Consider the following 22,084-nt stretch of genomic DNA (forward strand, 5'->3'; position numbering starts at 1 on the left):
AGAATATTCACACCAACCAGATGTGAGAAAGAAAACTACAATGAATGAATGAATGAATGAATGAATGTCATCCTTGCTGTTCTCAGACAGATGTGTCATATATTCACGCAGGACCTCACAAGACCTTCATTTCTGACACAAACACCTGTGTGACAAGAGCATCCTGATACGATGTTGGAAAACTCCCCCTTTCTTTCACTGCATTGCTTTAAAAGAAGAGTTTCATAAACAAATTCTGGAAGTGATGTTGATGTTTTCAGAGTGCTCTTGGTTCGCTTTGCTTTGAGAATGAAGCCCCAGTTCAACTCCAAATTAAAGCGACTTGGAACGGATCCAGATGTCTTGGTACTCATATGGTGCTCTAGAAAAGAATTAAGACAGACATGTGAAGACATAGTAAGACTTTTACGCGTCCATTAGGCTATTACAAAGTCTAAGGTTTGACATTTCTTGACTTAAATCTATAAAATTGTATTCCCACTCCCAAAATTATTCTGAGTCTATAGGAGAAGGACTTGTCCAGTTTGAATGTGAAACCTTCAATTCTCTATAACAAGAAGAAAATAAGACTGGTAAAAACATGATTCTCTATTTTTGAAGAAAACATATTTGAATGTACTGCTTCATACAAAATTTTATTTGACATGTTACATCAGTTGAAACTATTTAAGACAGAAAAATGTACAAATTCTTCAAAACACTAGGAAATTAGTATGTTTAAAGTTTATGGATTACCTGAGGAGGGTATAGTTGTACCAGAGGTAAATGTAATATTTGTGTAGTAAATACATAATGGTATTTTCTTAAAAATTTATTCCCTCTTTCCACAGGATTTGCCATCTGAAATGAGAAGAGAGCAAGTTGACTCCTACTTGTATGGGCCCTGTCTTGGGGTAGAGGAACATCCACAGATATTATTCATTCACCTCCTGGGTTGCTTTGAGGACATGAGACAAGGATGGAGGATAGAAACAGGACACTTGAACAGTTTTAATATGGACTACTAACAGAACAATCCTGGGCATAAAAGGTCAAGAAGGAGACATCTTCTGCAGCCTGACCCTTGTCCCAGGTTAAAGAAATTGGCTGATTCCCTATCTGCTATGAATTGCCAAATGTGTGTCTGAAAAACATAAAACCCAAATGTTCTTCCTACTGTCACAAACTGGCAGCAATAAAACTGGCATCACTAAGGTTTCAAGTTTTGCAAAATGACTGTATATTTGTCCAACCCAAGACAGAGCAAAAATCCCGTTCATCCATACAGGACAAACCTGCATGCTACCATCACTCCTAGGACCATCTCCTCAATGGGCAAGCATGCTACGGCAGTACAGTGGTTTTTGATAGGTTATTTTTTTGCCAGTGAAATGAGCCAATTTAAACCAGATTAGAATGTATTAAACACAGGTTTGTTGGGAAGCTGTTTCAGGAGAGTTCACTGGCCCTAAGGATTGAGGCCAGGGGTGTCAGCATGGGGAGGGGAAAGAGGGAGGACACATTTAAAGAGGGAGGAGACACCAAAATGTCCTGATTATATATTAGGGAAGAGCCCCTGGGGAAGGGCAGCCCAGCCCCGTTGCCAAAACATTCAGGGTTGTGGTCAGGGTATGCCAGGTAGAGTGTGAGGGATGCTGGGCGAACCTGGAGGCCAAGTGTCTTTCCCTTATCCAGAGGTCTGAGGCTGATCAGTTTTGCAGGGGGTATTGCCCTCTGAGGTCTGAGGCTGATCAGTTTTGCAGAGGGTATTGCCTATTTGGGTGCCATTTTCTTTCCCTTGACACATTCATGAGGACTTCACTAGAACTATTTTAGCACCAGCTTCCCAAGATACAGTCTACTAATACGGCTCAGGATACTTGAAGAAACAGAAACTGCAGAAGTTCAGATACCAGGAAGGAGAGATCTTAGACATGGAGTGATCACTGTTTCCAGGAAAGCTGTGGGCCTGCAAAATCTACCAAACTCAGCGAGATATTCTTCAGCTCAGAACTAACCACATCCTTATTTTCCCTTTAGGAATGGAATTTATCCTCATAAATTGACTTTTTTTTTGTTTTTTAACCAAGAACTTAATTTAATATCATAATATATATTAAAAAGTATTTTCAGAAACTCTTTTAAAAGCAAAACTATAAGGTCAGGAACATTTACCAACATGGAAAGATAAGCTCACATCTGATAAAATAACAGTAAAAAAAGAAATAGAGAGAAATATTCAGAATAAAATGTACAGAGAAAACTTACATCCAAAAGATTAACATCTATAAAAGTTAATGGATTTTAAAAGACTATACATTTATTTTTGTTTATATGTATATATGTAACTGAGTGAGTATACACCTGTGTGTGTTTGTGTGTGGTATGTGTGTATGTGTTTGGGGTGGTGTGTGTGTGTGTAATATGTATATGTGTGCCATGTACATGGTATGTGGTGTGTGTGTATGTATGATGTGTGTGTATGTATGGTGTGTGTGTGGTGTATGTGTGTGGTGTGTGTGTGTGTGTGTGTGTGTGTGTGTGTAGTATGTGTGTGTGTATGTATGTGTGTGTGGTATGAATGTATGTGTATGTATGGTCTGTATGTGTTAAGTGTGTGATATGTATGTGTGGTATGTATGTATATGTGGTGTGTATGTGTGCATATGTGTGTGTGTGATATGTCTGTGGTATGTGGTATATGTATGTATGGTGTGTGGGGGGTACATGTGTGTGTGGTATGTGTGTATGGTATGTGTGTGTATGTATGTATGTGTGGTATGAATGTGTGTGTATGCATGGTTGTGTGTGTGTGGTATGTATGTGTGTTGTGTGAATGTGTGTGTGTGTCTGTGTGTGTGTGTGTGTGTGTGTGTGTGTGTGTGTGTGTGATATACACATGTACATGGGAATTTTCTCTTTATCTACCATGTAGTTCTTGGCTGAACTCAAGGTCAGCCAAGCTTTGTGACAGAAAGTTTGACATAGTGACATACAACTACAGTTACAGTACTTGGGGATACTGATGGAAGTGTGTTTAAAGGTATACACAAGCCTGTACTATAGAGACTACAAAATAAAAATTAGATCTATCAATAAATCAACAGATAAATTCAGCTCTGCATTCAACGATGTGGCTAAAGCTTCCCTGTCTTCATGAGCGTGCCTTCCAGTCCCCTCAAGCTGCTCTACCTGATGTGCACATGCTGCCCTGGGGTACTGAGGCTTTGCTTTAGTTTTTCTCCAGTCTAAGTATTCTAATGTCTGTTGTTACAACATCCTCACTTTTAAACTCCACTTCTAAAAGATCATATCTCTCATAATGATATTTAAAATTTTTGGATCCTTTAGTTTAGTAAAAGTCAAATCTTTCCTGTCTCCCCATTTTAACTCTTTTTTCTTCAAAGTGAGGATGAATAAACCCAGAGATTGAGTGAAGAAGGTTTAGAAAAACACTACAAAGTTAAGTAACTTCTTTCCCAAAGATTTAGTGACATTTAAATTTTCATTCAATTTTCTTTCAAAGTCACATCACCATTCTTCAATTTGATATGTGCTTATCCTGAGTCAAATATTGGACTATAACCTGAAAAAATATCTACACTATAAACTTTAGTATACAATAGAAAAGAAGAATTGGATCATTGCTATGATTGATAATCAATTCTAAATGAAGTCTATGGCGTGCAAGAAGACATTTTTATAAGTCTCTAAATATATAATTTATTCAAGATTCAGGTAGTTGAGCTCAGGGAATGATACTTTGCAATATTATCTTATCCATCACAAAGGTACCTGTTAGATGGCCAGCAAAAGTCAACAAACAAATACAACAAACAAGCAAATACCATAAAACTATGCAAGTATGTTTACTTGCTGTGATAGTTAAATCGTTGTTCCAACTTAGCTTGACATATGAAAGAATCACATAGGAGCCAAGCCTCTGGCTATGTCCACCAGGGCATTTCCAGAACAGTGAACCCGAGGTGGAAAGAACAATCTTAAATGTGGGAAGCACTGTCATGGGGAAGGAACCTGCAGCTTCACCAAAAGAAGATAGCAGAGCACCTGAATCCATTTCTCTCTCCTCCTCCTCCTCCATCTCTCTGATTCCTGCCTACCCTGATCCCAGGTGCCACACCTCTCTACCATGACAACTCTGTCGGGAGCCATCCTCAGAACTCAATGCCAAGAACTCTCCATACCAGGAGCCATCCCCACCTGGCTCTCAATGCCAAGAGACCTCGATACCAGGAGTCATTCTCACTTAGATCTCCATGCCAGGAACTATTCCTACGTAAATCTCAAAACCCCCTCCTTTTGAAGTTCATCTGTAGATAGGTTACTGTAGCAACCCCTTTCCACTTCACCGCCTCATGACCCCCCTTTTATCATGCCAACATTCCAACAGCAATAACTAACTTTACCAGAAATTATGAGAAACTGTTTCTTAGAAATGATGCCAACCCCCTGAGATTGTTCCCCCCTTTACCCCTCCCAAACCTTGTATGCTTCCCTTTATATTGACTTGTCTGAAAATTAAAGTTTGACAGCTTGATCAGAACTAGACAGGCTGTCCGGCCTCTCTCTCTTGTGTCTTGTCGCCCCATCGCCTTTCCTCTAGGTGGTTTAAAGGAACCCTGTTGACTGTCCTGCGGGTCGGGACACAACTCTACTCTCTAAACATGAACCAAAGTAAATGCTTCTTTTCTTAAGTTGATTTTATTAGGTGTCTTACAGCTACCCTGAGAAAAGAAACTAACCCAGAAAGTTACTATCAACGAATGTTGTTGTTGCTGTGATAAACTTAGGTTTTTATCACCCTAGTTTGTAGGTCTTTGGAACCAGAGTAGCTGAATAACTTAGAGCTATGAGATGGAGAACACCAAGAATGTTCTAAGCAGAATTCAATGAGACTTTCTGGGGATAACTTGGGAGACTAGATCTCAGACAGAAATTTAGACATTGGAAATCTGGCTCATGAGGTATATCAGCTTGGAACCAGCAGCCAAGAGGCCATTCATGTTATACACAATTAAAGATTCTGTTTGCATTTTTGTGTCCTGCGGACTTGAGTGAAGCTGAGTTCAGTACTAATGGACAGATTTGTAGAGAAGAGGAAACTTCAAAACAGGATGTCATCTAAGCTGTGGCTTGGTTATTATTGCTAACTGTTCTTATTTAGATCTACAATGAGAGAGATAAATATATATTAGTTGTGCGATTTTGCACGTCTAGAAATGTGCATAAATTTGGAGTTGCAGACATGGTAGAAAAAGGCAAAGCACCTGCAATTGTTAAAGACACTATTTAGGACTAAATGGTGGCTGCACACTGGGGCAAAAACAAAGATTTCCGGAGGACAAGTAATACCCTACACACAGAAGGCTCCAACTTGGGAAAAAAATGTTATGGGAGAGATTTTAAAGAAAGGATGTCTCTTTCCAAAATGGTCACATTGGGGAATGTTTTCACCCATAGGGTAAGTCTCAAAGGCATATGAAGGCCACAGCAACTGTACTCCAAAGTAACCAAGGGACATATTGTGTTTTTTCTTAGAAATTTTGTAACAGCAATGAGAACACAAAACCAGCATAGAGCCTTCAGCATGCTTTGTCTGTCCCTAAGTTTCATGCAAGTGAGATTTTCACATTTTATGGTACAGTTAGCCCCTGTGAGTGACATAAATTTAAAAATAAAATTCTATTGCTACCTGATCATTTGCACAGATACATTTTTAAATGAGTGGAATATTCAGCTATAGTTATTACCATGTGAAAGTCTCATGATACTGTATACATACCATAAATAATTTCCTTCCTGAATCAGTGTTTGAAAATAGTGTTGTACTGAGCACATAGTATTTGAGTGTGCAGTAAGCACTCAAAAATACATGTCTAGGTTAAAGTTTTTTAGGTTTTAAAAAATCTGTTGAAAATCTATATATAGTGGTCATTTCATAAACAAAATATGTAAAAGCTTGAAGTGGAATTACTTGAGAAATTATTAAGGCTTAACTCTATGGAACTGGAATATGGCAGGCTTTCTCAAAAATATTGATCAACTAGCTGACCTTGAGTGAAACAATTAACCTACTGTGATATCAGCTATTCAGATGGCTACCTATCTGTTTTTATTGGAGAGCAGTTGTCGCATATTATGTCTGCGGAAGGTAAATGTTTTGGCAAATTTAACAAAGTCACACAGTTTTGAAGTACCAATAGTTTTACTAAAACAAAGATAAATTAAAACTATGATCATTAGAAATGATGACATACATTCAGATGTCTATTAAAAAGCCTTTCCCTTTATCAAATTATTACAAATCTGAGAGCATTACAAATTATAGCATGCAATGACTTACTTCATGAAAAGTCTGTGCATGGATACAAGCTATTTATAAGTGACCTTGACATTGCGGCAGACACGGGGAGAGTGCTTCTGTGACAGCATTCTCCAATGTTCTTAGGTTAAAATTCACCCCGAAAGAAGATCCTTTAGTAAAGACATCTAAAGACGTTTAATTAATTCATTACTTCATTAGTGCCATACAAATGCCTTCTAACCTGGGGATTAGGAAGCTCATGGCAGTGTCTTTGCAACAGCCAGTGTGCTCAAAGGGTCTGCACAGTGCACAAAAAAAATCCCTATGGGATCCCGAGTGACAGATCCACAGAAAAGCACAGCGTCTCCTCTCAGGAATAAGACCTCTCTTTGAAGCTTCTGATTTTCTTCTCGAGAAGTGTTGCTGTTTTCTTTAGCATCAGCATGTGTTTAATGAGGAATAGGGAAAAGAAGCTTCCAAGAGACCACCACATCCTAAGGATTTTAAAAGGAGAAGATAGATTTTTACACACACACACACATACACACACACACACACACACACACACACACACAGGAATAGAGAAAGAGAGAGGGAGGGAGAGAGAGGTAGACAATGTACAGAGAAAGAGATAGATGAATATATAGTTCTCAGTATTTCTGTCATATGCTACAACTATGAGCCTAGCACCTGGGGAAATAATTCTGTGAGTAAAGGCACTGCTGATAATTTTGATGAACTGAGTTGAATCCCCAAAGCCCGCAGGATGCAAAGAAAGAACTGACTTCCAAGTGTGTGCTGTGGTACTTGCACTTACGCATACCATATGCACAAACAAGCAAAAAGAAAACTAAGTTAGCCTATGAGAGTAGTGATAATAACTTCATAACTAATTATAGCATATGACATTGGTATATTATATAATGAAATGGTATGACTGCTCTGAATGTCACCTAAGACCACTATGTCATGGAAGCAATTTAAATTAGTACAGTCTGTGTAGTCAAGCAAAGAAATCACAGCTTCACATTTTGGGCAGGTTCCTTTGTTCAATCAAATCTTCAACATCAAACTCATTTTAAAAATCTACCTTGAAGTCCAATTGTATCAAACCATGCTGTTGTTTTGTTTTGTTTTAGTGTAATTCACATAAAAGATCGTCAGAGAATGGAAAGGTAGTCTAAATAAATATCCACTGATCACTTTCTTCTTTTTCACTATGTATTTTTGCAAACAAACATAGGTTGTTGTCTCTCGTAATAGCCAAACATTAATGCACACATACATACACAAATACACACATTTTCTAAAATGTAAATAGTGTATAATACCAAAGTGATTTAATATTCATTTATGAGAGCCTCATATTTCTAACGTGCATTTGCACTGTTAAAGAAAGCATTTTATGGGCAGATGGATTCATGAACACAAGCAAGTCTATAGAAAAATGTAGACAACTCTCTCTTTGTAGACTAGAGACTAAATATCAAGAATAATTTGTTAAATAACCCATTATATATATTGTTGAGTAGATCAACTATAGCAGCATTTTAACCATAAGTAAAATAACAAAAATTTAAAGGAGCCTCTAAAAGCCTATTTTAATAGTAAAGAAATCAAAACAAAAATTATTTGAAAAATACTATATTTTAAGGAAGTTAAATAATAATTTAAGGGCCAAATTTAAGCACATAAATCTATATTTATCACTCTGAATAAGAAATCCCACAGAGGATCTTCACATATACTCATCACACAGAGACAGAGTTTCGATGAACTATTTTTCACATTCATTGATGATGCCTTCATTTAGTCTAGTTGCTAGACTTCTATAATAATTTCTTAGTGGTTTTATTTTGTTTATTTGTAGTCCTGGCTCAATTGTATTGAGACTTGACCCTACATCAATTTCCTCTGGCTAAGCCTTGATCATCTCAATCAAACAATACTGAATTCATTCATAGTCGCTTTGGAGAACTTAAGAGATAGATATTTCTCTGTGATAAATGCTTATAGCTTTCTATCATGACTGCCTCTCATATTCATTTATATTTTAGCATTTCACAGGTACTGTGTGTCCTCATGCCTCCAAGTATCTCCCATGTGCAATTCAAATCTTGTAATGTTCTCCTTAACTAGTTAAGTAGCATATTTTACAATTATGAAAACACATTCTATCCACCCTGAGCCTTCAGCTTCTCAGGCATTCTAAGGCATCCATCACTCCATCATTGTCATCTCTGAATGTGTATTACTTCATTCAAGAAAGGTATTTCCAAGTGCTTGAGTTAGCTTCAGTGTGCCACATGTTAGATTTTCAACCTATTAAAAGGTTTAATAAATATTAAATATGATTGTTGAATTAAAATTGCAACTAGAACACATGAGAAAGAAGTTTTATGGTAACATACAATATGTTTGTATGTAATGATACTATATGCCAGATGACAGGTGAGATACACACATACTCCAATTACACAGAGTTGACTCTTAATAATTTTCCTAGTAATTGCACTTAAAGCTTTTACGTACTTTTTGTTTATGAAATGGCCACTGTAGCTAGATTTCCAACAGACTTTGAAAACTCCATTAAATTTTAACCTATGTATTCATTTTGAGTACTTCTTGTACACTCTAATACTCTATGCTCAGTACAAAACTGGTTTTTAAAATTGACTCAGAGAAAAATAGGAACTTGAGCAGTAACAGCAGGGGCAAGCTTTACCAGCAGAATACACTAGATTGAAGGGAGAATATCAGGCAATGAAGGTTAAAATAGAGGAAATATATGTATAAGTCAAAGAAAATGTTAAATCTATGAAACTCCGGACATAAAAGTACAAGACACCCTGAAAAGAGCAAACCTAAGAATAAAAGGCATAGATGAAGGAGGGAAATCTCATCTCAAATGCTCAGAAAATGTTTTTTAGCAAAATAATAGAAGAAAAGTGTTAAATCTATGAAACTGCTGACATAAAATAGAAAAGAAATCCTAGACACCCTGCAAAGAACAAACCTAAGAATAACAGGTATAGAGGAAGGTAAAGAATCTCATCTCAAAGGCCCAGAAATTGTTTTTAGCAATAATAGAAGAAAAATGTCCTAACTTAAAGAAGGAAATGCCTTAAACAGTACAACAAACACACAAAATCCGAAATAGATTGTACCAGTGAAAAAAGGTACCTTTGCCATATAATAACCAAAGCATTAAACATACAGAATAAAGAAAGGATATTAAAAACTGCAAGATAAAGATCAAGTAACATATAAAGATAGATGTAATAGAATTAAATTCATCTTCTCAGTGAAGACTCTCAAAGTCAGAAAGGTCTGGACAAATGTGCTACAAACTCTAAGATAGCACATCTGGATACCCAGACTATGATACCCAGCAACAGCCACTATAGAAACCAACATGGTGGTTCAGAAAAATGGAAATCAAGACCCAGATATATCACTCTTGAGCATATATCCAAAGGACACTCTCTCCTACCACAAGAACACCTACTCAGCCATGTTCATAGCGAATTTATTCATAATATCCAGAAAATGAAAAAACCCTAGATGACCCTCAAAAGAAGAGTAGACAAAGGAAATGTGCTACATTGATACAATGGAGTATTGCTTAGCTGTTTAAAAAATTACATCATGAAGTTTACAGGTGAATTGATTCCTAAAAAACATCCCAAGTGAGGTAATACAGATACAGAAAGATAAATATTGTATATGTTCACTTATAAGGGGATATTGGCCATTAATTAAATGATAACTAACTATAATTTGTAGACCCAGAGTGTTCTACAGAAAATACATTGAACTCTCTGGGAAGAGAAAAAAATAGATTTTACAGATATACTAGAGTGGGTGAGAAAGGAGTGGGGAATTAGGTAGGGGAGAGATGGGATTGAGGAAGAGAATGCAGGGAAGGACAGGAAATTTGGGAAAGGTTTTAGGAGATTGTCTGAAAACATAGGGCAATGGAATCTTCCTAGAATCTATAAAACTATTTCTAATAAAGACTCCTAGTAATGGACAATATAAAATCTCAACTGGCCATCTCTTGTAGCTAAGCAAGGCTTCCTGGGGCTAAACTAAGTTGCATGCAATTGAATTGTTGGCCCAGGAGATCCGATGAAAATCCCCAAACATCCCAGGCTGGTGCTAAGACAAACGGTTGTTATCCACAAACTGAGAGCAGGGCCATACTGCTGAGAACAACATACACACAATGCATTAAATATGGCGACGTGAAGCTGAAGCCTGCATGGAGCCTTCATTTTGAAGTTCTGGTCTCCTTGCTGTGAGAGGGCACCAAATGAGAAATGTGGACACCAACCCAACCACAAAACCTTTGACCTACAATGCCCCCAAAATATGAGAGCGTAGTGATGATGGTACAGAACCTGTGGAAGTAGCCAATCAAAGTTTGATTTGACTCCACAAATAGAGAATCCATACTCCATACTGCTTTGGTAACCTAGAAACATAGGCTAGTAGTGTTGGGTTCCATAGCTGCCAGCAGCTATTACGAAGTGGGTTTCTGGAACAGAAGCTGAGGGATAAATAGGGAAGGGGCGAAAAGAAGTATGGCTAAGACAATATTCATTGATCAAAGCCGAAAACTTTAATGGCACCAGACCTTTTAACAGTTTGGGCAAACCCTTCCCCCCCCAGACTCTGAGCTGAGTTCCGGTGGAAGTTGTCTAGCTTCTCTTGGAGGTCCTCATCTTGACTGCTCCGGCAGCTGAGTGGGTCACCTGCTTAATTCAGGAATTCTAGACCTGGAGGAACAATGAACTTAACCTTTACTTCAAGCACTCCACCCTAGGTAGAGCAGGATCCTGGCTATCTGGGAGAAGTTAACCTTGACCATAGTCAAGTACACTCTTAGCACTCCACCTAAGGATAAAAATTCCTGCTTTAACCTACTTCCCTATTATGTCCAAATGGCAGATTCCTGCCTGAAGCCAGGGATTGTCCTTGACCAAAGTCAAACTCTGACCATGTGCATGACTGCCCCAATATGGCTCTGTACATAGTAGCCCAGAGACCCCTACCTAACAAAAATCTAAAAAAATCAATTAAATGAATTCTAATGATATCCTGCTATACACATAGATCAGTGCCTTGCATCAGAAAGGTTTTCTCTGGCAGCAGATGGGAACAGATATGGAGACCCACAGCAAGACATCTGTGGAGAGTCTATTTGAAGGTCTTTGTCATTTCTCTCCTCTCGAAACTCATGGATTCTCATGAAAGAGGCAGTAGATTTACAATCTTGTAAATCCAGAGGAGATAGAGGACACCAGGATAATAAGGCTCTCTGATTCAGCTGAGCAAGGTCCTTACGAGTTCAGAGATTGGAGCAAAAACACACAGAGCCTGCAGGGGACTGAGCTAGGTCCTCTGTGTATATATCATAGCTATTAGGTTAGTATTTTTATGGGACTCTTGAATGTAAGTACAAGTGAGCCTGTGACTCTTGTACCTTTTTGGTTGCCATGTCTAACTATCAACATGATAGTTTTTGCTTCATCATATTAGATTTTATTTTCTCATGTTTGATTGTTATTTCTTAGAAGCCTATTCTTTTCTCATGAGAGGCAGAACTGGAGTGAATCTGGAAGGGAGGGCAGAAGGGGAGGAACTAGAAGGAGTAGAGGAAGGAAACTACAATTAGGATATATTGTATGAGAAAAATATATCTTTGCAAATAAGATATTGTTATTACACATACTTTACTATGTTCTATAACATTCGAGTGTGGCAATTTTATGCCGATTACCCACCTGTTCGTTGTTTCAGGTGATCAATTACTCTCCACTGGGAACATGGTCAAAGAGATGACTGTTGAACTATATTAGAAGATTCTACATTTCCTTTGAATGTTTCCATGCAGTTTGCTCTTTCTCTTTCAGTTTAAAGCTTAATATTTCAAAACGAGTGGCTTTATAAAGCTAGCACATCCAGTTTCCTTCCCCATCAGTAACTTTCCAGTCATAGCCACTCAGTGGCTAAGATTCTCTTTTTAAAAATAATATAGTCAGAAGTTCAAGTTTAACAACTTTACTCAAAAAATCAAACTCTGTGCATTCCACTTCATGCATCATCACCAGCAATAAAATCCCGAGATCAGAGTGTTGCTTGCAGCATTTTGACTCTGCGTTAGAGAGAATAATGTTCAGTCTGCTTTGGGGAACTTTACAGAGACACTCTGATGCTAATGATGCACTTGTTTTTCCTTCTGTAAGGTAAGCACATCTGATTTTTAGTATACGCCAAGGTGTACAAACGTGCGCTGAAAACATTATAGCAGATCCAAAAAGAGACTTTCCTAGTCACAGTTAAGAGGGATGCAGTGTGGTTTCCATCACAAAGATAGTCCAAAGTTCTCCAGGCTATTAACCTTATCTGGCCCAGTCTTCTGGGTGGAAAATGGGTTATCCCTTTGGAGACACATCCCTATGTAGTTAACATTAATGGTTGCCCCAGTGCTTCTCTGTAAACACAAGGCCTTCTATGCCTCCTACGCTTGCTTAAGGAGTTGGTGTCTCCCTGTAAGAGACTAAGAGAGAAGCCTTATATTTTTATGGTCAGGCCTATGTTCCTTTTAACTCTTTGCTCTCTCATCAGCTCAGAAGTCAGCAAGCAACCCCCTCCTCCTGCAACTAGAGATGAGAATTTCCCTTATCATTCATGCCATCCCCTTTAGGGTGGACTCTGTTATCGAACCACGATATAAACTGAAATAAACCTTTCATTCCTTAAATCATTATTTGACTCCAGCCATAAAATTATACCTGTTGCTATAAAAGTAATACCATTATTGAAAATAATGTAAATATCTGTGTTTTCTGATTACCCTAGGCAATCCTGGGAAAAGATCATTCAACACTAGGAGGGTTGTGACCCACACGTTGAGAACCACTGTCTTAAACACAGTTATAATTATTTTTATGAACCAAATAACATCAAAAATGTTAGGGTTATATAATGATATGTTCTATATGTCATACTTATGAGTAAATATACTAAGTCTATAAAGTTAGGGAAAATGATATCTTCTCGGGAATATCCTATGCAGTTCTTTAAGGTCAGCAACACATGGCTGGGTATGTTCTGTACTGTGGGAAAGGTAGTCATTTTAAAGAAAGTGGGCAAGGGTTGAAATGCATGTTTGTATGTCATAAGCTGAGTTCTTTAAAAAAGTGTATCCTTTTAGGATAGTCTTCATGTTTCAAAGGTTAATGTAATAAAATCTAAATGTTTTTAATTATATAGATTTTTATCATCTATGGTGAAAACACAATGATAATGTTCTTAGAGTAAGAACAAGGACGATGGACCTCAGCGACTTGAGAGCTGGTCACCAGTGGCTTAGGAAGGTGAGCAAGAGGTTTGTCAGTAGATATTAATCACAGCTAAGAGAAACACATAAATCTGATATGCTATCATTACAAGGTAGGAGTAATAGATGAGTTATTACATTACAAAAAGTTGAAAGGATTTTGACTTTTTTTGAGGGTTTGTTTTTTTTTTTTTTTGGTTTTGGTTTTTATGACACAGGGTTTCTCTGTGTAGCCCTGGCTGTCCTGGAACTCACTTTGTATACCAGGCTGGCCTTGAACTCAGAAATCTGCCTGCCTCTGCCTCCCAGAGTGCTGGGATTACAGGTGTGCACCACCACTGCCTGGCTAGGATTTTGACTATTTTCACGATGAGAAAATGATAATATCTGGAGAGATCCATGTATTTGTCTACATTAAACAATACTCAGTGTACACATTTATTAAAGCAATAGTTCACCACTGGTAATCCTAGTATGTGTGATGCTGCTGCAGCAAGCTTAAGGATTTAAGTATCAGCCAGAAGGCAAGGCTCCTTTAAAAAATATTCTACATTTTCCTAATGTTAAAAGTTTTTATTTTTCTATTGTAAACCAAATAGATGATTTAAATTAAGATGGAGACTCTTAAATATTTTTTCTTATTTATTGGCAAATTAGCTTCTTCACATGTATTGTGCATAGCATATATTTGTATTGTGTGCAAAAAGATTAACAAATAAGCTGGCAATTTTAACTAAAACTCTAAAAATGTATTTTTGGACAGATAATAAAACAAAGTACAGTTATTCACATTCCTGTTTCTTTTTTTAAGAATATCTTGAGATTTGATATGAATTAAAAAGGTTAAAATAAGGAACCGCAAACCATAAAACATGTTTTGCTTCTAGATTTCAAGTGAGTGATTACGTCTGGGTCCTTTGACACAGAAAATCTTTGGTATTTTCTTAGTCTCATATTTTATTTGTATGTGTATATGTATCAAATTTTTACTAATATATCACTAAATTGGCATCAAAGATTTTTTCCATATCTTGGCTATTTTGAATAGTCCTGGAAGGAATGGGAAGGTAGGTGGCTTTAGAAAATGATTGCTTTACTTCCTTTAGACAAATACCCCTTTTATTTAAATGGTTTGAGCATCCTTCATTTTGTTTTCCAAATGACTCTGTTCAGTGACTCTTTCCGCATCCCGGTTAACATTTTTATTTGTTTGTTTGTTTTTGTTTTTGTTTTTCAAGAGAGGCTTCTCTGTGTAACTTTGGATATCCTGGAATGAGCTCTGTAGACCAGGCTGGACTCAAACTTACAGAGATCACCTGTCCCTGCCTCTCAAGTGCCAGTATAAAAGGTGTGCACCTCTACCTCCCAGACAGCATTTCTCATTGATTTAGAAAAAAGCCTTCCTGAGAGTTGGGAGGTGATAACTTGTTGCAGTTTTTATTTGAATATTGAATATATTTTGTAAAAATTACCAGCTGCTCACTGCTATGTTTTCTTTTGAAAATAATGTACTTATAACTTTTGCTTGCTTTAATAATAAGGTTGTCCTTAGCTGTTAAATTATTTAGATGTTTTATAGGTTTTGCATATGCTTTATATATGGATCGCAAATAATTTTTGCCATTCCCCAAGCTATTCCTTTTCTCTCCCTCTCCCCTTCTCCCCCTCTCCTCCTCTCCTTCTCTCTTTCCCTCTCTCTCTCTGCAATCCAATTTTTCTTTTCTCTTGAAGCCTGTGTCTTGGACAGATACTTTTGAGCTTTAAGTCCCTAAGGAATGATTTTAAAAGCATAGGCTTCCCATAACTTTACAGAGGTCTCACGGAGGTCAACAGCATCACCTTTGGCAGATAGATTCTCACTGTGGTGTGATTTCTGTTGGTCTCGGTTATGAGTCTTCGAGTTTCTGAAAGGATCCCATAGTGTCAAGTCTCTGCAGCTCCCCAATTCTTACCAATGAAAGAAAACGTGGAATAAATGTTGCCCTTGTTATTCTTACTTTTATTGTGACAATCAAATCCTTGCAGAAAAAAAATGATTTTGCAAACCACTTGAAAATAAATGAACAAGTCTAAATGGCTCTCTTTTAATGATAAAACAAGTTTTAGATTTGTTGTTAAAATTGTGCATCACTATGAATCTAATAATACTCACCATTCTGTTCTGAGAAGGGGAAAAAAGTGAATTGGGAAATGCTACCAGGTTGTTTCCTCATTACGTAGTACTTGACAGACCACAAAACATGTTGATTTATATCCAATTTTCCAAAAGCATCTATTCATGATTGTCATTGGGCTAAGCATGATAATAAAGTGTCACGCATTTTGTTACAAAATCGGAGACAAATACAAGTGCATATTATAATACTGATAGTATAATATAAAAGGCTAAATTGTGGCATTATGTACCTACTGTGAAGGGAACACACACTTCAGGTACAATGTCAAATGTTTTTCTTCTGTTCAAATTAGAAGCTGTGGGGAATGCTAATGGAGTCGAATTCACTCTTAACAAGGGCATACTGCAGAAGTAGTATCATACAGATCAGAAAAACAAAATGCTAACAATGGAAGAACATACGAATCTGTATTTTTTTTATAGCCTCAATCTGTTTTCATAAAGCCAGCATGTTCTATATTTCTTAGGTGCTACATAAAGTAGACTAAGACGCCAGCAGACACAGGATGAGATGACACAGGCAGCAAGAATAAAGGAGAGAAAAAATCAAGGTCACTCATGCCACTCTGAGTAGTTTCTCAACTGTATCTGTTCCTTAGCACTCATTTTCATATTCACCATGAGTAGCACTTCTCCAGAACTACAGTCTGGATTATGCAAGCTATTAGCGATCACATACACAGAAGCTGCATGCTCTGAAGTGTCAGCCAGGCTGGCTTCTCTCCACCACAGCTAGGCTGGATGGTAAATTTCTATTTCATTGCTTACTGGAAAAAGTGCAGACTGCCAAATATTTCTTAGCCTCAAACACTGAAGCAGAAGGAAGAGACATAGAGAATGCTCATAAGCAATTGCCAAACTGTTCAAACTTGTGATAACGCTCAAAACATATTGAGACTGTACTTCCTTCTTTTCCGTGTTTATTAATATTTGTTCCTAGTTTCTCTGTTTCACAATCTTAGGTAGCTTTTATGAAGGCCTTTGAAGCTACTGCATATATTTGCTATGTAACTATATAGAATATTTGATGTGTCTAATGGCACAATGAAGTACATCCGGTTGAGATACAGTGATAAGAATTATCATTGAATTATGTTAATGTTTACCTTTTGACATCATTCAAAAGTAACAAAACTTAATGAATAAAATTAGAGAAATAATTTTAAAGGACATTATAAATGAGCTAAGTTTTTGAAACATTCTCTTCTATTAAAATAATAAATTTTATATTTATAAATATTATAAATATATAGTCATGACATAATCTTAAATTAAATATACACTTATTATAGGACATAAAGATTCCCACAAATGATATTTTGGATACTAGCTGGAATTATGATATGTTTAATATTATAAAAATTAACATTTAATTGAAGATAGAATAGATGTATTTTTCTGAAAATTTTCTGTAGTGTGTAACTTCTTAAAACTTCCTTATATTTATTTGTTTTATCTATTTCTCAATCACCTATCCAAATATGTTCTAGTCATTTATGAGACTCGAGTGTTTGGATTGCAATTATCACCACAAGATTAGATTTCATATGAAAAAAACCTCAAACAATATTTTTGTAGTTTCCTTTATTAACCAAACCACAGGGCATATCTATTTTGTAAAGTTTCCAGCGATTTTTGTCAGTTATATTAGATGTGTAAAGAAAGAACAGCTTGATTTTAAAGTGAATATTGAACTCCACACTTTTGGGGAAAAAAATCTTGTTTTGACTTGTACAAGAAATACATTTACTATGTAAGACACAGCTGAAAAGAAATCACACAGCATCATCTTGAGAAGCCCTTGTTAGATCAAGACTTCACAGCAATCCTGTTAGAGCAAAATTCTCAAATTAAAAAGTTGTTGAATCTTGGTAAGAAAAAAATCCTAAAATTTAATTTCCTTTCTTTATGTTGCGTTTATTTGATTTCTGATATAATGAGACCAACTCTACAGAGATCTAGAGCTGAAGTCTGTCTTGGGATAGTCAGTTACAGTGATAAGATATAGTGAGCACAGTTAATAGGTCTCTCATGTGAACAGTTAATAGGTCTCCCATAGGCCACATGTGAACAGATTTCTCCAGTACTAAGATACTGAGTGTTTCCTCTCCTATTTTTTTTAACATCATATGATCACAGTAAATCACTCCTCAATTTCAGTTATAGAATTTTAAGCTGGAATAAAAACTATATGTAAATATCCATGACTACTGGGATAAATTAAGTGAACTAAAACAACAAGAGTTCTTACAGTTCCGCAGGTCAGGTTAGTATTTTGTAAATAGATCAAACAGGAACAAAACGTAGTTCTAAAGCCCATCTATGTTTCTAGGATGAGGGCCTCCTTCTCCACTTTAGAAACTAGTCATCTCCCCAGTGCACAAACACCCTCCTGCTGTCTCCCTCCTCTCTGCTTCTCATCTATGTGGTACCAAAACAGCTTCCTTACCTCTAACTCTTATCTTAGTCTTAAGGGGTTGCAATTACAATGTCTGTGCCTACAATCCTGGAATTATGATTGAACATAATGAACAATAAATTTTACACACATACTCCTTCAGTAATTTAAGATATAGTCGCCCATATTCAACTGGTAATATGAATGTCATCTCCCATGAAGTGTCTTTTGACATTGTTGACTCATTTACTTAAGTATGTCTGATAATTCCTTGAGATGTTTAGATACTCATACATATATAATTGTATTCGTTAATTAAAAGTATGAGAATATTTGTCTCAGACTGTAAACTGTTCGTTGATATCATCTATGGAACTCTTCTTGATAAATGGTTTATAGTCTTTCCATCTAGTCTCACAAATTAATTTTAAACTCTTCTGAAACGTGGCAAGGAATGAAAGAATATGAAAACGATACATTGTGGTGGTGTGGCAGAAGGTCGTGAGGTAGGTAGAAAAGCACTTTACAACCTTTGCATCCAGTAATAACCTACAGGCACAGACAAAAGCTTTCCAATGTTGTAGCTTAATAAATGGAGGCTCAGAGTTTAAATAATGTCGCTGGGATTTAAAAACAATATCTGAATGGCTTAAATGGCTCTCTCATTACACTACGCTGCCAAATGTGGTGATATTGCTGAAAAGATGTTCAGCGTTATCCCTTTAGCCCTTTATCCTACAAAATCCAATTTAGTTGACCTGTCATGTTTTATGAATAGAGAATGAGTTAGCCTAAGAAAAGATATATTACAAAGTAAGCAATCTTTATTTCAGATAAAGTGCACTCCCCAACATATACTTACACACATTTTCTGACCACTTTAGCAAATAAAAATCAACTAGAAACCCACAAAATGATAATGATATATATTGGCTATTTCTGAAAATGTCTTAAAATTTACATAAGCTAAAGCCATAGAACATACGCAAAATTATTGATGTAAAGTAATTTTCAATACTAAGTAAAATACTTTGAAAGCAAGTTTAAGAGTATTTTCCACAACTGGACAAATCAAGGGGCAAAGTCTTACATTGGCTTCCTAGATAAAATGTCCTGTCAATTATACTTCCTGCCTTAATGAGGACCCTTCAGTGTGACGTCATTGTTACTCACTGATGATTATGAATGAAAGCTTTTAAGCACATTGATTGCTGTTGTAACAGGGCTTCACAACTGATCTTGTTGCAACAAAGCAGTTTGTTAGGAGTTGCAGGGTCAAAGACTTAAGTGGAAAGTTGTGGGTTCCATACAGATAAGTAGGTAACAGGGTAGTTACTATTTCCAGGATATGTGTCAATTTCTAGTGGCCTGGCTCCCTGACTGAGGGCCTGCCTTTTGACTTAGAGAGCAGAAAGATTTTTAAAGTTAAGTTCACTCTTTTGGATTTCAAACATGTGTTTGATGAATCCCGAACATACTCCTTCCTGCCTTCCCTTTTCTTCCCACCACTGCCAAACACCTTCCTCTGCTCAAACTTAGTTCTCACGATTATGTCTTTTGTTTTGAAACCTAATGACTTTAACTGTGGTCATCCATGTAAGTATCTACATCCTGGCTAAAACTTGACAGGGTGATTTGGGAGGGGAGGAGGAAAATTCAATTAAGAAAATGCCCTCACCAAATTGGCCTATGGACATGCGTATAGTGCATTTTCCTGACTGATGGATGATAAAGGAGGGACCAGCTCACTGTGAGTGGCTGCTGCTTCTAGGCTCTGTAAGAAAGCAGGCTCAGTAAACCTTGGAAATCAAACAAGCAAATGGTACTCCCATGTGGTCTCTCTATCAGCTCAGACCTCCAGGTTCCTGCACCGATCGAATTCCTGCCTTGACTTTCTTTAAATGAAGGACTATTACCTGGAAGTGGAAGCAAACAAATCTTTTCCTCCCAAGTTGCTTTTGGTCAAGTGATTATTATTTTTTAATTACTATATCATTTTCCCTTTTCCATTTATCGTACTAAACTTTCAACAAACCCCTTCTTGCTGTTCTTTTTCAAATCCATTCTGCTTTTTCTTTCTTTCTATTTTTTTCCCCATGAATTGTATAGATACAAAAGAAACTCACTAGGACAATAGTATAAAGTTATCCAGTAGAGTACAGCAGATTTACCAGGAACTATTACCCATAACAATGGCGTTCCCCTAAGCCAACAGCTAGCAAAGGCCAATAAAGCCTTTCTGCCTCTCCTCCATCGGAAACTGGACTATTTTCTTTGGAAGAGCTAATTATTTTGTAAAGCCTCTATCCTCCAGGAATATGGGTTACAGGTGGTAATGTCTATTTACCCCCGCAGAATTGGGGGCAATAATGAAGGGTAACTCTGACCCAGAAAGCAGAAGGATGAGATAGACATTCTCTGGAAAACAGTTTTAGCCCTGTTAGCTTTAGGCCCAGATGTCATCTTCATCTTCAGCACGACCAACACTGCGTTCCTTAGCTGTGTGATTACCAAAACTGGTCATTAAGAAAAGAATCAGTTAAAAGCAAATGAAACTAATGTATTTGCTTAGGTTTTCCCTTGATAACAATTTTATTTATTCAGTTGTATACAGAGTATAAAGGATGCTATATCAATTGGTTAGCCAGCTCTCTCTTTTAAAGAAGGTGCTTTGTGACATGTAACATAAGATATAGTACTGTGGCTTTGACTAAGTCAGCAAGGCTCATTCAAGTAAAAAAAATAAATAAATAAAATAAAATTGACAGAATTAATTTGGAGAAAAATGCCTAATTTCTAAATGTTAAAGTTCTAAGTCTTAATCACACCATTATCTTTATCATTAAAGCAAGAAGGGGTAGAACAGGCCTTGATGAATCAAGCCTTTGATTCCAGCACTCCAGAAACATGCAGGCAGATCTCTTGAGTTTGAGAATAGTATGACCTGCAGAGGAAGTTCAAGGACACCTAAGGCTACACAAAGAAGCCTTGTCTTGGAAATGCAAAAATAAATAAAGTTTAAAAATTATTTTAAAAAACTAAACTAAACTAATAATAAATTAATAAAAGTAAATAGAAAGGTACGGATAGATAATACAAATGAACCTCTTACAATAAAAATATAATTATAAAGCTTGAATAAAGTATTTGTTCAGAGGAAAAAATGTATATTCATATTCTGAACCTATCAGACCCTCACACATAAGAGAAAAGAATACAAACACATGCTGAGCTTTGTTGGATAGTTGCCAAGAAGAGAGGAGGGCCAGATGTGAAGGGGAGGGAAAAGAGGACACAGGGGATTAGGGGTGATTTAACTTAAATTTAACTGAACATAAAATACTACCACAAAGGCTAAGGAAACAAGCACACTGCTTTTAAGCACAATTCTGAATACCTTTAGTGGAAAACTGTGTGAAGATCAAAAAAGGATGGTTAAGCATGTCTCTTAGGCAAAGGTTAGGTTCATTTAAAAATGCTGTTACAATTTCATAACCATTTTGTCCACATTGTAAAATAAGGAAAAACACTGAGCTATTATTAGTAGTGACCAAGAGAAATCATTTTAAGAAAAAGAAAGATTATAAAACTAGATAGTAAAAGTAAAATCTCTTATTTAGTTAGAAATGTCAAAATAAACTTGCGATGTATATTTTTAGAGCATAATTAGGCAGCCTAAAATACTCAGTTCCTCTAGGAGCAATGAGACACTCAGTCATGGCGTCCACCGTGTGCTTGGCTAAATGAACCAGGGCTAGTGGGCGCGCGATCTAAGATTAAAGCAGAGAAAATGCAACCTGGGACTTGAACCTTTGCTGTTGGAGAAAATAAGATGCTTAGTCGGAAGTGCTGTACAAA

General features: G+C 36.6%; 1 long non-coding RNA gene across 1 annotated transcript; it reads right to left on the reverse strand.

Moving 5' to 3' along the window:
- Window positions 1-225: 225 nt before the first annotated feature.
- LOC127692676 (uncharacterized) lies at window positions 226-12,190 on the reverse strand. Its single transcript, XR_007979505.1, has 3 exons — window positions 12,094-12,190; window positions 736-840; window positions 226-361 (listed from the first exon to the last, which is right to left on the reverse strand). It is a non-coding gene; the product is annotated as an uncharacterized LOC127692676 (long non-coding RNA).
- Window positions 12,191-22,084: the final 9,894 nt, after the last annotated feature.

This window comes from Apodemus sylvaticus, chromosome 9 (genome assembly GCF_947179515.1).
Source record: "Apodemus sylvaticus chromosome 9, mApoSyl1.1, whole genome shotgun sequence".
Classification (NCBI taxonomy): Eukaryota; Metazoa; Chordata; class Mammalia; order Rodentia; family Muridae; genus Apodemus; species Apodemus sylvaticus.